Source organism: Carassius carassius, chromosome 3 (genome assembly GCF_963082965.1).
Source record: "Carassius carassius chromosome 3, fCarCar2.1, whole genome shotgun sequence".
Taxonomy (NCBI): domain Eukaryota; kingdom Metazoa; phylum Chordata; class Actinopteri; order Cypriniformes; family Cyprinidae; genus Carassius; species Carassius carassius.
Genome location: NC_081757.1, coordinates 391,706 through 412,025, shown reverse-complemented (window position 1 = coordinate 412,025; position 20,320 = coordinate 391,706). Strand labels below are relative to the sequence as shown.

Here is a 20,320-nt window from a genome sequence, read left to right as displayed (position 1 = left end):
AGCCGAAGAACCGCTTCTCAATATCATTAACTCGTCGTTATCTTTAGGTCACGTCCCAAAACCATTCAAGCTGGCGGTTATCAAGCCTCTTATTAAGAAACCAAAACTAGATCCTAGTGTACTGGCAAATTATAGGCCTATTTCAAATCTTCCATTTATGTCTAAAATTTTAGAAAAAGTTGTGTCTGCTCAATTGAGCACCTTCCTGCATAAAAATGATCTGTATGAAGAATTTCAGTCAGGTTTTAGGCCCCACCATAGCACAGAAACTGCACTTGTTAAAATTACAAATGACCTGCTTCTTGCGTCAGATCAAGGCTGCATCTCATTTCTAGTCTTACTTGATCTTAGTGCTGCGTTCGACACCATAGATCATGACATACTCATAGATCGATTACAAAACTATACAGGTATTCAAGGGCAGGCTCTAAGATGGTTTAGATCCTACCTGTCCGATCGCTACCATTTTGTTTACTTAAATGGGGTGTCATCTCATTTATCATCAGTAAAATATGGAGTGCCACAAGGATCCGTCCTAGGTCCCCTTCTATTTTCAATATACATGTTGCCCCTTGGTAATATTATTAGAAAATACGGAATAAGCTTCCACTGTTATGCTGATGATACTCAGCTATATATTTCAACGAGACCAGATGAAACTTCCCAATTATCTAAGCTAACAGAGTGTGTTAAAAATGTAAAAGATTGGATGACAAATAATTTTCTCCAATTAAATTCAGATAAGACAGAGATATTAATTATTGGACCAAAAAACACCACACAGAATCTTGTAGATTACAATCTGAAACTAGACGGATGTACTGTTACTTCCTCTACAGTCAGAAATCTGGGTGTTATATTAGACAGCAATTTGTCTTTTGAAAATCATATTTCCAATGTTACAAAAACTGCATTCTTCCATCTTAGAAACATTGCCAAGCTACGAAACATGTTATCTGTTTCTGATGCAGAAAAGCTAGTTCATGCATTCATGACCTCTAGACTGGACTATTGTAATGCACTTCTAGGTGGTTGTCCTGCTTCGTCAATAAACAAGCTACAGGTAGTCCAAAATGCAGCAGCTAGAGTCCTTACCAGGTCAAGAAAATATGATCATATTACCCCAATTTTACAGTCTCTGCACTGGCTACCTATTAAGTTCCGTATCTGTTACAAATTATCATTACTTACCTATAAGGCCCTAAATGGTTTAGCTCCTGCGTACCTAACTAGCCTTCTACCACGCTACAACCCATCACGCACCCTAAGGTCACAAAACGCTGGACTTTTGGTAGTTCCTAGGATAGCAAAGTCCACTAAAGGAGGTAGAGCTTTTTCACATTTGGCTCCCAAACTCTGGAATAGCCTTCCTGATAATGTTCGGGGTTCAGACACACTCTCTCTGTTTAAATCTAGATTAAAAACGCATCTCTTTCGCCAAGCATTCGAATAATGTATCTCTTAAATTGTGAGTGTAGTTGCATCTGCATTTTTATTCTTTAGCTTGGGTTAAACTAATTTTACTTTGTTGGATCAGCAGCTATGCTAATGATGTCTCTATCTTGTTTCTATGTTTTGCCACGGGATTTACATCCCGTGGTAACTAGGATTTACACAAGCTCCAGTCTGGATCCAGAACACCTGAGAAGAGATGATGCTGACCCTCAGAGGACCCCAGATGATCCTAACCTTGAATCAACAAACAGAACTAACAATTATTGCTACATGTGTGACTGCATCATATAATTACTATTAATTAATAATATTGATAGTTCATCATCTAGCTGACTACGTCTTGTATTATTATTATTATTTTTAATTTTCTGTAAAGTTGCTTTGTAACGATTTGTATTGTAAAAAGCGCTATACAAATACACTTGAATTGAATTGAATTGAATTGATCAAAGCAGTGTATTTAGTGACTTCGGAATGTAACCCGGTCTCGGCCGGAGATGGACATTACAGTCACCAGGTCCAAAATAGATACAATATCACCAAAACTCATGTAAGTCTCCAATGCGCTTCGCCGAGGCGAGAGCAAGAAGCAAGGCAGTCTTCAGGTAAACCTCCTTAACTGCAATCGAAGCTAAGGGCTCGAACGGTGGTAGAAATAGAGCCCTCAAAACTAGACTTAGATCCCAAGGCGGCCCGGAGGGACACAATCTCCTTGTTCCCCTGAGAAAACTGATTACCAGAGCGTGCTTAACGATCGATTGCCCGTCAACCGGCAATAGCGGTCACATACACCTTCAGCGTAGATGGCAAACTCCCGCAATCCATAATGTGCTGTAGAAAGCGCAAAACATCCGACACGGAACATGTCCCCAGGTCAATATGAATGTCCTGGCACCATTTTGTGAAAACAGCACCTGCTAGAAGGTATACGTGCCCCCCATGAGTGTGCTCAGCACTCATGAGTGCAGAGCGTCCCGCTCATTAGGTTTCCCGCAGCGACCACACATGAAGGTTCCACAGCTCGGGGGTGGGGTGCCATATCGTTCCGTTGCCTGAGACATCAGGTCCTTCCTGAGGGGAATTTTCCATGGGGGAGCCACTGCTAACTCTCTCAGGTCCGCGAACCTGGGCTGATTCGGCCAGTTCGTGGCCACAAGTATAACAGATGCTCTCTCCTCCCTGATTTTCCACAACACCATCGGCAGAATCTTCACCGGAGGGAACGCATGAAGCCTGGCTTCCGGCCAACGTGATTTCAGAGCATCTCCCGGTAGCGGGGAGTGAGATAGCGAGAAGAACGTCTGACAGTGCATGTTCTCACTTGTGGCAAACAAATCCACTTCCGCCTTCCCAAATCGATCCCAATTGTTTGATCTGATCCTGGGTGAAGCCTCCACTCTCCTTGAGGAATCCCGTTCCTTGAAAGCATGTACACTCCACGGTTTAAAATACGGGGGTTGTGCGCCGCTCTTATGGAGAGAAAGTGTCGGTCCGCCCGCCCGGGGAGATTTTGCTCTATCACTCCCTTCTCGAGCAGACTGAGAACTTCCTGTCTCAGAACAGGAAGGTTTTGGGGCAAAGACATTGACAGGACCATGCCATTGAAGTGGGGAGGTCTGTGTTTGAACTGCAGAGAATATCCGTGGTGAATTATTCCCAGTATCCACGGTGAAACGCCTGGGATAGCCCTCCTAGCGTCCATGAAATGACATAGTGGACGCATTAGCTCTATTGCCACCACAGCCACTGATGGCTTGTTTTGACTAGGGCCCCGCCCCCGCGAGGCTAGAAGCACTGGCGGGAGGGCGGTTCGCGGCGGGCATTGTATGGTGTGGCACTCTTGCGCCCTCGAGAGGCCATTATAATCATGGGTTGTGGCTCTGCGCTGCCCTGATACAGGGAGAGTGACACGGTGCTGGGTGCAAGAGGAAGAAAAAAACTATTTTGTTGAATTTGGATACATGCTTCTATTGTGAAACTCTAGGGTCAAAAGCCTAGGGTCTTGAAACTCAGATCGTTGATGGAGGCAGTCGGCCCCTCTCGGACGCCGCCTCCCTCGAGCCGATAGCCCCCCGGGGGACGGGGATAGCGCCCACCGAGGGAGGAGCTTTGAACGGCCGTATCTCACCGAGGCCGAGACCCAGGCACTTTAAACTCGGCTCGCTGATAGACCCCGTGGCTCCCTATCAGACGCCGCCACCCCAGAGCCGATGCACCCCAGGGGGCCGGAGATAGTGGCCACAGAGGCAGGAACTTTGAACGGCCATATCTCGCCGAGGCCGAGACCCAGGCACTTCAAACTCGGGTCGCTGATAGACCCCGTGGCCCCCTATCAGACGCCGCCACCCCAGAGCCGATGCACCCCAGGGGACCGGAGATAGAGCCCACCGAAGGAGGAACTTTGAACGGCCATATCTCGCCGAGGCCGAGACCCAGGCACTTCAAACTCAGGTCGCTGATTGACCCCGTGGCCCCCTATCAGACGCCGCCACCCCAGAACCGATGCATCCCAGGGGGCCGGAGATAGAGCCCGCCTAGGGAGAAACTTTGAACGGCTGTATCTTGCAGAGGCCGAGACCCAGGCACTTCAAACTTGGGTCGCTGATAGACCCCGTAGCCCCCTATCAGACGCCGCCACCCCAGAGCCGATGCACCCCAAGGGGCCGGAGAAAGCGCCCGCCAAAGGAGAAAATTTGAAAGGCCATGTCTCGCCGAGGCCGAGACCCAGGCACTTCAAACTTGGGTCCGAGGTAGACCCCGAGCTCCCCCATCAGACGCCGCCTCCCCGGAGCCAATGCTTTCCAGGGGGCCGGGGAATCGCCCTCCAAATGGCAGGATCTGTACCTTTATAACTCTGGCACCGGGCCGCTTCGGGACTCGAGGGCAGTGGCGTCCGGTAGGCCCCGAGGCCCACTACATGTCCCCCGAGTTTCAGCTCCGGGGACTCCTCTGTCGTGGAGATATCGGCGAAAAACTTTTGACCGGGGGCCCGGCGGAGATACCGCCCGCCGATGCCGAAGCTCTGGTCGGCCACGATCCTCCGGGGACCCGCCTGGAACTCCGGAGGACCCCCCACCCATTCGCCGGGCGGACCCGGGCCTCCCACACTTAATCCCGGGATAATGACCCGGCCGTCCGCGCCCTCTCGGAGAACCAAGCCACTGGTCAATCGCCGGGGTTTTGCCACTGGTGACCCCTCCGAAGTTTCACTCAGGATAGCTGGCGCTCGCTCGAACAAGCAGTTTTATCCGGTAAAGTGAATGACTAGAGGCCTTGGGGCCGAAACAATCTCAACCTATTCTCAAACTTTAAATGGGTAAGAAGCCCGGCTCGCTGGCTTGGAGCCTGGGCGTGGAATGCGAGATGCCTAGTGGGCCACTTTTGGTAAGCAGAACTGGCGCTGCGGGATAAACCGAACGCTGGGTTAAGGCGCCCAACGCCGACGCTCATCAGACCCCAGAAAAGGTGTTGGTTGATATAGACAGCAGGACGGTGGCCATGGAAGTCGGAATCCGCTAAGGAGTGTGTAACAACTCACCTGCCGAATCAACTAGCCCTGGAAAGGGATGGCGCTGGAGAATCAGGCCCATACCCGGTCGTCGACGGCAAGCAAATGTATCAAGGGATACGCATTGACGAGTAGGGATCCCACATGGGCCGGTGGGCGCCGGCCTTCACCTTCATTGCGCTGTGGGGGCTCAGGTCGTAAACGGATGGGGTAGTGGTGGCCGCTCCCCCGGGTGAGGGGGGGAGGCTGGCCTGAAGCGTACGGGTTCGCCGACCGGGGAGGGCCCAGGGAGACCGGACGGGACGCGACACCCGGGGCGGTCTGCACTTAGGAGGACGAAGGGGGCGACCCCTACGAAGCTCCAGCCACGGGACCCGGAGGCCCCAATCGATGAGAGAGCGACCCTCAGACAGGCGTGGCCACGGGAGGAACCCGGGGCCGCAAAGTGCATTCGAAGTGTCGATAATCAATGTGTCCTGCAATTCACATTAGTTCTCTCAGCTAGCTGCGTTCTTCATCGACGCACGAGCCGAGTGATCCACCGCTAAGAGTTGTACTTTTTTTCGTTAGATGTTTCGTGGCCTTTAGCCGCAGACAAGGGGTATGGGAACGAAAAGGGGGTCTTGACCCCGGGCTGGCGCTACGTATCGCTCTCGCACTCCGGTTCCGACTGTCCGACTAGGGGGCGCCATCTCACCCTCATGCCCTGGAGAGGGAGGCCACGCTGGGCCTGGGTCGCTCGAAAAAGCCCCTGGAGCTCAGCTTCCACGGTTAATGAGAACCAGAGTAGGGGGCGCCATCTCACTCTCATGCCAAAGAGAGGGAGGCCAAGTTGGGCCAGGGTCGCTCTAAAACGCCCCTGGAGCTCAACCTTCAAATTTACAGAGAACCAGAGTAGGGGGAGCCATCTCACTCTCATGCCCGAGAGGGTGAGGCCACGTTGGGCCTGGGTCGCTCGAAAAAGCCCCTGGACCTCAGCCTCCACGGTTACGGAGAACCAGAGTAGGGGGCGTAATCTCACCCTCATGCCCAAGAGAGGGAGGCCACGTTGGGCCTGGGTCGCTCGAAAAAGCCCCTGGAGCTCAGCTTCCATGGTCACGGAGAACCAGAGAAGGGGGCGCCATCTCAATCTCATGCCCAAGAGAGGGAGGCCACGTTGGGCCTGGGTCGCTCGAAAAAGCCTCTGGAGCTCAGCCTCCACGGTTAATGAGATCCGGAGTAGGGGGCGCCATCTCACCCCCATGCCCAAGAGAGGGAGGCCACGTTGGGCCTAGGTCGCTCGAAAAAGCCCCTGGAGCTCCCAGATTAGGGGGAGCCATCTCACTCTCGTGCCTGAGAGGGTGAGGCCACGCTGGGCCTGGGTCGCTCGAAAAAGCCCCTGGAGCTCAGCTTCCACGGTCATGAAGAATCAGAGTAGGGGGCGCCATCTCACTCTCATGCCCAAGAGAGGGAGGCCACGTTGGGCCTAGGTCGCTCGAAAAAGCCCCTGGAGCTCAACCTTCAAATTTACAGAGAACCAGATTAGGGCGAGCCATCTCACTCTCATGCCCGAGAGGGTGAGGCCACGCTGGGCCTGGGTCGCTCGAAAAAGCCCCTGGAGCTCAGCTTCCACGGTCATGAAGAATCAGAGTAGGGGGCGCCATCTCACTCTCATGCCCAAGAGAGAGAGGCCACGTTGGGCCTGGGTCACTCGAAAAAGCCCCTGGAGCTCAGCCTCCACAGTTACGGAGAACCAGAGTAGGGGGCACCATCTCACCCTCATGCCCAAGAGAGGGAGGCCACGCTGGGCCTGGGCCGCTCGAAAAAGCCCCTGGAGCTCAGCTTCCACGGTTAATGAGAACCGGAGTAGGGAGTGCCATCTCAACCTCTTGCCCAAGAGAGGGAGGCCACGCTGGGCCTGGGTCGCTTGAAAAAGCCCCTGGAGCTCAGCTTCCACTTTTAATGAGAACCGGAGTAAAGGGGCACCATCTCACCCTCATGCCCAAGAGAGGGAGGCCACGTTGGGCCTGGGTCGCTCGTAAAAGCCCCTGGAGCTCAGCTTCCACGGTTAATGAGAACCGGAGTAGGGGGCACCATCTCACCCTTCTGCCCAGGAGAGGGAGGACACGCTGGGCCTGGGTCGCTCGAAAAAGCCCCTGGATCTCAGCTTCCACGGTTAATGAGAACCGGAGTAGAGGGCGCCGTCTCACCCTCATGCCCAAGAGAGGGAGGCCACGTTGGGCCTGGGTCGCTCAAAAAAGCCCCTGGAGCTCAGCATCCACGGTTAAGGAGAACCAGAGTAGGGGGCGCCATCTCACCCTCATGCCCAAGAGAGGGAGGCCACGTTGGGCGTGGGTCGCTCGATAAAGCCCCTGGAGCTCAGCCTCCACGGTTAATAAGAACCGGAGTAAAGGGCGCCATCTCACTCTCATGCCCAAGAGAGGGAGGCCACGTTGGGCCTGGGTCACTCGAAAAAACCTCTGGAGCTCAGCTTCCACGGTTAATAAGAACCGGAGTAGAGGGCGCCATCTCACTCTCATGCCCAAGAGAGGGAGGCCACATTGGGCCTGGGTCACTCGAAAAAGCCCCTGGAGCTCAACCTTCAAATTTACAGAGAACCAGACTAGGGGGAGCCATCTCACTCTCATGCCCGAGAGGGTGAGGCCACGCTGGGCCTGGGTCGCTCGAAAAAGCCCCTGAAGCTCAGCTTCCACGGTTAATGAGAACCAGAGTAGGGGGCGCCATCTCACTCTCATGCCCAAAAGAAGGAGGCCACGTTGGGCCTGGCTCGCTAGAAAACGCCCCTGGAGCTCAGCTTCCACGGTTAATGAAAACCCGGAGTAGGGGGCGCCATCTCACCCTCATGCCCAGGAGAGGGAGGCCACGCTGGGCCTGGGTCGCTCGAAAAGCCCCTGGAGCTCAGCTTCCATGGTTAATGAGAACCGGAGTAGGGGGCGCCATCTCACTCTCATGCCCGAGAGGGTGAGGCCACGCTGGGCCTGGGTCGCTCGAAAAAGCCCCTGAAGCTCAGCTTTCACGGTTAATGAGAACCAGAGTAGGGGGCGCCATCTCACTCTCATGCCCAAAAGAAGGAGGCCACGTTGGGCCTGGCTCGCTAGAAAACGCCCCTGGAGCTCAGCTTCCACGGTTAATGAAAACCCGGAGTAGGGGGCGCCATCTCACCCTCATGCCCAGGAGAGGGAGGCCACGCTGGGCCTGGGTCGCTCGAAAAGCCCCTGGAGCTCAGCTTCCATGGTTAATGAGAACCGGAGTAGGGGGCGCCATCTCACTCTCATGCCCAAGAGAGGGAGGCCACGTTGGGCCTGGGTCGCTCGAAAAAGCCCCTGGAGCTCAGCCTCCACGGTTACGGAGAACCAGAGCAGGGGGCGCCATCTCACTCTAATGCTTAAGAGAGGGAGGCCACGTTGGGACTGGGTCGCTCGAAAAAGCCCCTGGAGCTCAGCCTCCACGGTTAATGAGAACCAGAGTAGGGGGCACCATCTTACTCTCATGCCCAGAAGAGGGAGGCCATGCTGGGCCTGGGTCGCTCGAAAAAGCCCCTGGAGCTCAGCTTCCACGGTTAATGAGAGCCAAAGTAGGGGGCGCCATCTCACCCTCATGCCCAGGAGAGGGAGGCCACGCTGGCATGCGCACATACCCGTGGACTTCTGTCCCATTCATGTGAACTAATATGGCCTGCATGGCAGAGGGGGTGTGCGCAGACTGGGCTGCAGCCCACGACTTCACCACGTGCTCGTGCATGCCTCAATGTGGTCTAGCAGCGACTCGACTGGAGGAGCCATGAGTCTAGCTACTTTTCACAATGCAAGTGAGACCCAGCTCTGTGACGGCCTTGCCGAAGACCCTGACGAGCTCCTTCTGGTTTAACCTGGTTCCAGTGTGTTTTTTTTTCTATTTCTATTTTTTTTTCCTTTGCTTGACCTGGTGTTTGTGGTTTTGTTGTTTACTTATTGGTATGTTAATTTGAAATTTGAGTGAACATTTACTCCCATTTAATGAGACCATGTAACCTCATAGCAGGGGTCTTGATTTTCTTTTCTTTATTTTTTATCAAGGTCTTCAGGATTACTAAACAAGTCAGTAGTTTTGCCTCTCTGACCCACTCCAATATCTAGTCACTTGCATTGATTGCTCTGATCAAAACCTTTTGGTGGAGACACGGTGGAGAACATCTGAGCAAGCCAAATTGCTTGTTGAATTTGGATACATGCTTCTATTGTGAAACTCACACAAACAGCATTTAAACAAACAGCAATCGTCACCCGTAGGAACATGGGGGACATGAAGCTTTGAACAGGGCGAGAGACACCATGTTTTTGTAGTGTTGGCACTCTCGCGCCCTTGTGAGGCAATAATAATCATGGGTTGTGGCTCTGCACTTCTCTGAGACAGGGCAAGTGACAGTGTTGGGTGCCAGAGGAAGTAAAAATCTCTTGTTGACTGTAAACATGCTTCTATTGTGGAACCCACACATAGAGCATTTAAACACGCATAGCAATCGTCGCCCGTAGGAACATGGGGGACATGATGCATTTGAACATGGTGCTTGGGGGGCGGAGCCTCCCGCACGCTCTCTCTTCCACTTTATTTGTCCATCAGGAAGATGGCTCGGTGGCCTTGGATGGCACGCTGGCTCTATTGCAGCGCAGGCTCCTCAACTGACCCTGACGTTTCCTCCCAGGCCCTTACAACTGCTGGTTTCAGCCGAAAAGAGCATCCGGTTCGGAGCCGGGTGCCACGGCGGGCTGTCTAGCCGGTCTTAGAGCCTGGCGAGGTGCAGAAGAGTGGAACCTTGCAGATGATGACTGGAGTGAGCGACGAGGCATCACGTGTCTCATCACCTTGGTGCGCTTTCAGCGTCTCAGAGAAATGCTTCATGACCGACTCCATGGCGTCACCAAAGAGGCCGGAGGGAGTAACTGGAACATTTAGTAGCGTCCTACTTTCAGGTCGGCTAGGGTAAGCCATAGGTGCTTGTTAAGGATGATCATGAGCCCCATCAAAATGGCTGAGCAGAGCGCTTAGTAGCCATTAGTGTGTGATCAGTTGCCGCGCGCAGATCCCTGATGACATCAGTGCTGTCTGCATGGAACACCTGGAGTATTGCCATATCATGAAGAGCAGCAGCTGCCTTCCCTCAGAAGTATAGGCTTTGTCCGCCTGTTGGTTGTGAACCTGCATGGCTTGGAAGGCAAGCTGTCGTCCATACCCAATGCAGAGGGAGACGGGCACAGGTGCGCAGTAACAGTCTCCTCAACGGGGGGCATGCGCACATTCCCGTGGACTTCTGTCCCATCCACGTGCACTAATACGGCCTGCATGGCAGAGTGGGTGTGCGCCGATTGGGCTCCAGCCCACGACTTCACCACGTGCTCGTGCATGCCTCAATGTGGTCTAGCAGCGACTCGACAGGAGGAGCCATGAGTCTAGCTACTTTTCACAATGCAAGCGAGACCCAGCTCTGTGACGGCCTTGCCGAAGACCCTGACGAGCTCCTTCTGGTTTAACCTGGTTCCAGTGTGGTTTTTTTTCTATTTATATTTTTTTTCCTTTGCTTGACCTGGTTTTTGTGGTTTTGTTGTTTATTTATTGGTATGTTAATTTGAAATTTGAGTGAACATTTACTCCCATTTAATGAGACCATGTAACCTCATAGCAGGGGTCTTGATTTTCTTTTCTTTATTTTTTATCAAGGTCTTCGGGATTACTAAACAGGTCAGTAGTTTTGCCTCTCTGACCCACTCCAATATCTAGTCACTTGCATTGATTGCTCTGATCAAAACCTTTTGGTGGAGACACGGTGGAGAACATCTGAGCAAGCCAAATTGCTTGTTGAATTTGGATACATGCTTCTATTGTGAAACTCACACAAACAGCATTTAAACAAACAGCAATCGTCACCCGTAGGAACATGGGGGACATGAAGCATTTGAACAGGGCGAGAGACACCATGTTTTTGTAGTGTTGGCACTCTCGCGCCCTTGTGAGGCAATAATAATTATGGGTTGTGGCTCTGCACTTCTCTGAGACAGGGCAAGTGACAGTGTTGGGTACCAGAGGAAGTAAAAATCTCTTGTTTACTGTAAACATGCTTCTATTGTGGAACCCACACATAGAGCATTTAAACACGCATAGCAATCATCGCCCGTAGGAACATGGGGGACATGATGCATTTGAACATGGTGCTTGGGGGGCGGAGCCTCCCGCACGCTCTCTCTTCCACTTTATTGGTCCATCAGGAAGATGGCTCGGTGGCCTTGGATGGCACGCTGGCTCTATCGCGGCGCAGGCTCCTCAACTGACCCTGACGTTTCCTCCCAGGCCCTTACAACTGCTGGTTTCAGCCGAAACGAGCATCCGGTTCGGAGCCGGGTGCCACGGCGGGCTGTCTAGCCGGTCTTAGAGCCTGGCGAGGTGCAGAAGAGTGGAACCTTGCAGATGATGACTGGAGTGAGCGACGAGGCATCACGTGTCTCATCACCTTGGTGCGCTTTCAGCGTCTCAGAGAAATGCTTCATGACCGACTCCATGGCGTCACCAAAGAGGCCGGAGGGAGTAACTGGAACGTTTAGGAGCGTCCTACTTTCAGGTCAGCTAGGGTAAGCCATAGGTGCTTGTTAAGGATGACCATGAGCCCCATGAAATGGCTGAGCAGAGAGCTTAGTAGCCATTAGTGTGTGATCTGTTGCCGCGCGCAGATCCCTGATGACATCAGTGCTGTCTGCATGGAAAACCTGGAGTATTGCCATATCATGAAGAGCAGCAGCTGCCTTCCCTCAGAAGTATAGGCTTTGTCCGCCTGTTGGTTGTGAACCTGCATGGCTTGGAAGGCAAGCTGTCGTCCATACCCAATGCAGAGGGAGACGGGCACAGGTGCGCAGTAACAGTCTCCTCGACGGGGGGCATGCGCACATTCCCGTGGACTTCTGTCCCATCCACGTGCACTAATACGGCCTGCATGGCAGAGTGGGTGTGCGCGGATTGGGCTGCAGCCCACGACTTCACCACGTGCTCGTGCATGCCTCAATGTGGTCTAGCAGCGACTCGACAGGAGGAGCCATGAGTCTAGCTACTTTTCACAATGCAAGCGAGACCCAGCTCTGTGACGGCCTTGCCGAAGACCCTGACGAGCTCCTTCTGGTTTAACCTGGTTCCAGTGTGGTTTTTTTTCTATTTATATTTTTTTTCCTTTGCTTGACCTGGTGTTTGTGGTTTTGTTGTTTACTTATTGGTATGTTAATTTGAAATTTGAGTGAACATTTACTCCCATTTAATGAGACCATGTAACCTCATAGCAGGGGTCTTGATTTTCTTTTCTTTATTTTTTATCAAGGTCTTCGGGATTACTAAACAGGTCAGTAGTTTTGCCTCTCTGACCCACTCCAATATCTAGTCACTTGCATTGATTGCTCTGATCAAAACCTTTTGGTGGAGACACGGTGGAGAACATCTGAGCAAGCCAAATTGCTTGTTGAATTTGGATACACGCTTCTATTGTGAAACTCACACAAACAGCATTTAAACAAACAGCAATCGTCACCCGTAGGAACATGGGGGAGATGAAGCATTTGAACAGGGCGAGAGACACCATGTTTTTGTAGTGTTGGCACTCTCGCGCCCTTGTGAGGCAATAATAATCATGGGTTGTGGCTCTGCACTTCTCTGAGACAGGGCAAGTGACAGTGTTGGGTGCCAGAGGAAGTAAAAATCTCTTGTTGACTGTAAACATGCTTCTATTGTGGAACCCACACATAGAGCATTTAAACACGCATAGCAATCGTCGCCCGTAGGAACATGGGGGACATGATGCATTTGAACATGGTGCTTGGGGGGCGGAGCCTCCTGCACGCTCTCTCTTCCACTTTATTGGTCCATCAGGAAGATGGCTCGGTGGCCTTGGATGGCACGCTGGCTCTATCGCGGCGCAGGCTCCTCAACAGACCCTGACGTTTCCTCCCAGGCCCTTACAACTGCTGGTTTCAGCCGAAACGAGCATCCGGTTCGGAGCCGTGTGCCACGGCGGGCTGTCTAGCCGGTCTTAGAGCCTGGCGAGGTGCAGAAGAGTGGAACCTTGCAGATGATGACTGGAGTGAGCGACGAGGCATCACGTGTCTCATCACCTTGGTGCGCTTTCAGCGTCTCAGAGAAATGCTTCATGACCGACTCCATGGCGTCACCAAAGAGGCCGGAGGGAGTAACTGGAACGTTTAGGAGCGTCCTACTTTCAGGTCAGCTATGGTAAGCCATAGGTGCTTGTTAAGGATGACCATGAGCCCCATGAAATGGCTGAGCAGAGCGCTTAGTAGCCATTAGTGTGTGATCAGTTGCCGCGCGCAGATCCCTGATGACATCAGTGCTGTCTGCATGGAACACCTGGAGTATTGCCATATCATGAAGAGCAGCAGCTGCCTTCCCTCAGAAGTATAGGCTTTGTCCGCCTGTTGGTTGTGAACCTGCATGGCTTGGAAGGCAGGCTGTCGTCCATACCCAATGCAGAGGGAGACGGGCACAGGTGCGCAGTAACAGTCTCCTCGACGGGGGGCATGCGCACATTCCCGTGGACTTCTGTCCCATCCACGTGCACTAATACAGCCTGCATGGCAGAGTGGGTGTGCGCCGATTGGGCTGCAGCCCACGACTTCACCACGTGCTCGTGCATGACTCAATGTGGTCTAGCAGCGGCTCGACTGGAGGAGCCATGAGTCTAGCTACTTTTCACAATGCAAGCGAGACCCAGCTCTGTGACGGCCTTGCCGAAGACCCTGACGAGCTCCTTCTGGTTTAACCTGGTTCCAGTGTGTTTTTTTTTCTATTTATATTTTTTTTCCTTTGCTTGACCTGTTGTTTGTGGTTTTGTTGTTTACTTATTGGTATTTTAATTTGAAATTTGAGTGAACATTTACTCCCATTTAATGAGACCATGTAACCTCATAGCAGGGGTCTTGATTTTCTTTTATTTTTTATCAAGGTCTTCAGGATTACTAAACAGGTCAGTAGTTTTGCCTCTCTGACCCACTCCAATATCTAGTCACTTGCATTGATTGCTCTGATCAAAACCTTTTGGTGGAGACACGGTGGAGAACATCTGAGCAAGCCAAATTGCTTGTTGAATTTGGATACATGCTTCTATTGTGAAACTCACACAAACAGCATTTAAACAAACAGCAATCGTCACCCGTAGGAACATGGGGGAGATGAAGCATTTGAACAGGGCGAGAGACACCATGTTTTTGTAGTGTTGGCACTCTCGCGCCCTTGTGAGGCAATAATAATCATGGGTTGTGGCTCTGCACTTCTCTGAGACAGGGCAAGTGACAGTGTTGGGTGCCAGAGGAAGTAAAAATCTCTTGTTGACTGTAAACATGCTTCTATTGTGGAACCCACACATAGAGCATTTAAACACGCATAGCAATCGTCGCCCGTAGGAACATGGGGGACATGATGCATTTGAACATGGTGCTTGGGGGGCGGAGCCTCCTGCACGCTCTCTCTTCCACTTTATTGGTCCATCAGGAAGATGGCTCGGTGGCCTTGGATGGCACGCTGGCTCTATCGCGGCGCAGGCTCCTCAACAGACCCTGACGTTTCCTCCCAGGCCCTTACAACTGCTGGTTTCAGCCGAAACGAGCATCCGGTTCGGAGCCGTGTGCCACGGCGGGCTGTCTAGCCGGTCTTAGAGCCTGGCGAGGTGCAGAAGAGTGGAACCTTGCAGATGATGACTGGAGTGAGCGACGAGGCATCACGTGTCTCATCACCTTGGTGCGCTTTCAGCGTCTCAGAGAAATGCTTCATGACCGACTCCATGGCGTCACCAAAGAGGCCGGAGGGAGTAACTGGAACGTTTAGGAGCGTCCTACTTTCAGGTCAGCTATGGTAAGCCATAGGTGCTTGTTAAGGATGACCATGAGCCCCATGAAATGGCTGAGCAGAGCGCTTAGTAGCCATTAGTGTGTGATCAGTTGCCGCGCGCAGATCCCTGATGACATCAGTGCTGTCTGCATGGAACACCTGGAGTATTGCCATATCATGAAGAGCAGCAGCTGCCTTCCCTCAGAAGTATAGGCTTTGTCCGCCTGTTGGTTGTGAACCTGCATGGCTTGGAAGGCAGGCTGTCGTCCATACCCAATGCAGAGGGAGACGGGCACAGGTGCGCAGTAACAGTCTCCTCGACGGGGGGCATGCGCACATTCCCGTGGACTTCTGTCCCATCCACGTGCACTAATACAGCCTGCATGGCAGAGTGGGTGTGCGCCGATTGGGCTGCAGCCCACGACTTCACCACGTGCTCGTGCATGACTCAATGTGGTCTAGCAGCGGCTCGACTGGAGGAGCCATGAGTCTAGCTACTTTTCACAATGCAAGCGAGACCCAGCTCTGTGACGGCCTTGCCGAAGACCCTGACGAGCTCCTTCTGGTTTAACCTGGTTCCAGTGTGTTTTTTTTTCTATTTATATTTTTTTTCCTTTGCTTGACCTGTTGTTTGTGGTTTTGTTGTTTACTTATTGGTATGTTAATTTGAAATTTGAGTGAACATTTACTCCCATTTAATGAGACCATGTAACCTCATAGCAGGGGTCTTGATTTTCTTTTATTTTTTATCAAGGTCTTCAGGATTACTAAACAGGTCAGTAGTTTTGCCTCTCTGACCCACTCCAATATCTAGTCACTTGCATTGATTGCTCTGATCAAAACCTTTTGGTGGAGACACGGTGGAGAACATCTGAGCAAGCCAAATTGCCTTGCCAGTAAAGACTAACCGATCCATGATTTATTAGAGATTTTGTTATCGAATGGTAATCTACCTAATGCAAATTTAAACAAAAGTAACGAGTCTTGTTTGAAATGTAAGTAGAAAGTTAAGATATTTATGTAAAAATGTAAGGAGTAAAAGTAAAAAGTAGTCAGTAAATAAAGTTAAGTACTGAAACCAGAAAAATCTATTTAAGAACAGTAACAAAGTATTTGAACCTCATTACTTACATCTCTGAACACAACACACTACTATGTTGATCTGGGATCAATAAAATTTAATCTCAAGTGGACAGCATTTTTGCCTTACCCACAAAAATGTTTTAACTCAACTCTACACTTCTTGAAATAAATATATAAATAAAGTCAGCCTTGCAGTGCTGTGCTTAAAATGGAAACCGATATAGCTGTTATTCTTGGTTACTTCACACCTTTAAACCAAATGAAAATGCACTCATTTTACTCAATCATTTATTTTCAGATTCACTTGCTTTCTCTGAGCTAAGCAATTGGAGTATTCCTGCTCTGATGTTACGTTAAACTTGTTTGCATTATGCAAGGTACTTCATCTGCTTCACTGCTTGCTTTGACTAGTCAGTCATCTCATCTGTAATTCAAAGTCGAAGCAGGTATTTTGAAAACGAAAAAGACTAATACAAGTTTGTCTACATATCCACTTAACAGCTTCGGGATAAAGACTGAAAATAATGGTCCAAATTCCATGCAATTTACCATTTTATTTTGGTTTGTTTTTTTGCCAAAAATATATATATATATATATATGTGTGTGTGTGTGTGTGTGTGTGAAGAGAGAGGCCTTCAATAGTGTATGTAAACAGAATCACTTCTGAATGGAACACACTCATACCCCCCCCCCCAATACCATGCAATTTACCATTTTATTTTGGTTTGTTTTTTTGCCAAAAATATATATATATATATATAAATGTGTATGTGTGTGTGTGAAGAGAGAGGCCTTCAATAGTGTATTTAAACAGAATCACTTCTGAATGGAACACACTCATACCCCCCCCCCAATACCATGCAATTTACCATTTTATTTTGGTTTGTTTTTTTGCCAAAAAAAATTATATATATATAAATGTGTGTGTGTGTGTGTGTGTGTGAGAAGAGAGAGGCCTTCAATAGTGTATGTAAACAGAATCATTTCTGAATGGAACACATTCACCCCACAGTATTTACCACGAGATTAAATGTATAGTTCACAATACGCGCATATCTAATATAGGTGCAATAAATTCTGAACTTGGCTGCAAACAATGGCAACAACAAAGCAGTATGAACAATACAAACCAGAGTCCTGCACGGGTCCATTTTTGGAGACCCACGCCCGCCCGTACCCGCAAAGTTCAGCACCAGACCCGACTCGTCACCCTTGATAATATAAAAGTTAAATCCGCCCCGCCCAGACCCGTAAATATTTGGCCCGTTACCCGATTCGCACCCGCAAATAAATCACACATTCATAGGAGCTGACTATGTGTGTTAATTCTGCTATAAAAAGGTCCTCAAAAATCAAAGATCACCATTGTAAACACGTCTGCAACGTTTGTTTTGACCCTGATTGCTACAAATACCCTAAAAGTACCATTCACTGTCCTAATTGTCTACGCTTTTGTAAAAGCACTGTTATGACATGCACAAGAAGACTCCGCAACACAGCAAGACTTACTCTAACTCCTTGATCGAATGGCTCGAGTAGACGGTTACTACGAGCAGGATGGGACAAGGTATGGGGTTGAAATCGATGATGATTATTCCACGGACATGAATACAACTTTGAGCCCCCTTTAATAGCCATATCTGTCAGGCATACCTTTTGGCGTTCTCAGAACATGGTTTAATGACATGGTTGAGATTCTGCAAAATGCATATGACTTGAAAATGGAGATCCTGTGGGAGTGTGAATGGATTAAAATGAAACAGACCCCTCGGTGATAGAGTTTATGAGTACTTATATCTACCAACAACTTCCAGTCTATGTTAATTTATAAATCTGGCTATGGCACCATATGTAAACGCAGTTAAAGTTAAGGTGATAACTAGAATGAGGTTGGGCTCATGTGGTTGTTCTGGATGTGTTTCCCATAGATTTATTTGTGGTGCTCACAATATCAAAACTGACCAATTTTCCAAAAGGCATCGTTGAATAAACATTAACACGTACTACATGTTAAAAAATCTAAACGAGGCGTAGGTGTTTTTATATCACTGTATTTATGAAGGAAGACTATCTATAATTAGTTATAAAATTTTGCGGTGTAATGATTATTTAATCTTGCATGTTATACGCCTGATAAAGCAGTGTTTGTGAGCTCAGCACTGCTTTACAGCAGTTACTGGAAACCTCTGTTTCTCACACTTTTAAGCACCTCCTGCTGGCAGACTATGAATTTGCAATTTAAGTAAGTCTTATGCAGCAAACTTTTTTTACTTGAGATAAGAAATATTAGACTCTAGAGGAACTACTTAGCTGTTGTTACTGATCCTATTTGGAAGTCTACCAGAAGTTAGGGACACAAAAGCGCAGTAACGTTTTTTGTGTTGTTGCAGTTGAAACCATCTATACAGCTCTGCAAATGCAATGAGTTTGCTTCCTTCTTTTCTGAGAAGATCATCAATATCAGGAAGGCGATTGGCACATCCTCAAGTAATGCAGAGGTTAGATAGATTTGGCCACAATATCAAATAGATACTCTGTCTATTTTTGAAGAAATTGATAGCAAAATTTCAGAAGAAATAGAGGATCACCTAAAATCGTCAACCTGCTATCTTGACAAACCTCCCACATCTTTTTTCAAAAGTGTGCTTTGTTTAGAACGCCTCACTTCTTTCTGGGATATTTCCAAACTCCCTGAAAACTGCAGTTGTTAAGCCCCTCCTGAAAAAGAGCAATCTTGATAACACCATTTTAGCAATTATAGACCAATATCTCATCTTCCTTTTGTAAGCAAGATTATAGAAAAGGTAGTTTTTAATCAGCTGAACAAATACTTAAACTCAAATGGATACCTGGACAATTTTCAATCTGGTTTTCGACCCCATCACACCACAGAGACAGCTCTCATTAAGATAACAAATGATATTCGCTTAAATTCTGACTCTGGCAAAATATCGGTGCTGGTATTGCTAGATCTCAGTGCTGCGTTTGACACTGTCGATCATAACATACTACTAGAGAGACTGGAGAACTGGGTCGGGCTTTCTGGGATGGTACTCAAATGGTTCAGGTCATACTTAGAAGGGAGAGGCTATTATGTGAGTCTAGGAGAGCATAAGTCTAAGTGGACGTCCATGACATGCGGAGTCCCACAAGGGTCAATTCTTGCACCGCTCTTGTTTAGCCTGTATATGCTCCCACTAAGTCAAATAATGAGAAAGAACCAAATTGCCTATCACAGCTATGCTGATGATACCCAGATTTACCTAGCCTTATCTCCAAATGACTACAGCCCCATTGACTCCCTCTGCCAATTTATTGGTGAAATTAATAGTTGGATGTGCCAGAACTTTCTTCAGTTAAACAAGGAAAAAACTGAAGTCATTGCATTTGCAAGCAAAGATGTTTTCAAGGTGAATGCATACATTGACTCTAGGGATCAAACAACTAAAAATCAAAGTCAGGAATCTTGGTGTGATTCTGGAGACAGACCTTAGTTTCAGTAGTCATGTCAAAGCAGTAATTAAATCAGCATACTATCATTTAAAAAACATTGCAAGAATTAGATGTTTTGTTTCCAGTCAAGACCAGAAAATTATGTAAAATCATTTTCTATTTTTAGCTGTTTTAAATTCATTTTAAATAAGTCCATTTTTAAATCATTTCCAAAGTTTTAGAATTGCTTGTTTTTATTTTGTATTGACTATTGTATTGACATGACTATTTTACGTTATTTTATGTAAAGCACTTTGAATTACCACGGTGTACGAAATGTGCTATATACATAAACTTGCCTTGCCTAGTCACTTCATCCTCTGTGGCTGCCATAGTGAGACTATGTGTACGCGCCTTATCCGATTGCAATCCAATGACAGGGATGCACATTTTGAAGGCCAGGACAGTAGCCTATAGCAGCAGTTCCAAATTCCAGCTCTCATGACCCTCAGCTCTGCACATTTTGTATGTCTCTCTGTTAACACTTTCAATCATAATAATGAGACTGCTCTCCTTAGAGTTACAAATGACCTGCTCTTATCATCTAATCGTGGTTGTATCTCTCTATTAGTGCTATTGGATCTTAGGGCTGCATTCGACACTATTGACGACAACATTCTTTTGAATAGACTAGAACACTTTGTTGGCATCAGTGGAAGTGCATTAGCATGGTTTAAACTGTACTTATGACTGCCATCAATTCGTAGCAGTGAATGAAGAAGAATCATATTGATCAAAAGTACCTCAAGGCTCAGTACTAGGGCGGTTACTCTTCACGCTTTACATGTTACCCTTGGAAGATATCATCAGTAAACACGTGTTAGCCTTCATGGTTATGCTGATGATACTCAGCTCTATATTTCTTTGCGGCCCGGCGAAACATAGCAATTTGAAAAATTATCAGAATGCATAGTCGATTTAAAAAAAAAAAC

The 20,320-nt window shown here is 48.8% G+C and overlaps 1 non-coding gene across 1 annotated transcript; it reads right to left on the bottom strand.

Annotated features, from left to right (window-relative positions):
- Positions 1 to 5,362: 5,362 nt before the first annotated feature.
- Positions 5,363 to 5,516, bottom strand: LOC132128908 (5.8S ribosomal RNA). The gene has a single exon (XR_009428410.1). It is a non-coding gene; the product is annotated as a 5.8S ribosomal RNA (ribosomal RNA).
- Positions 5,517 to 20,320: the final 14,804 nt, after the last annotated feature.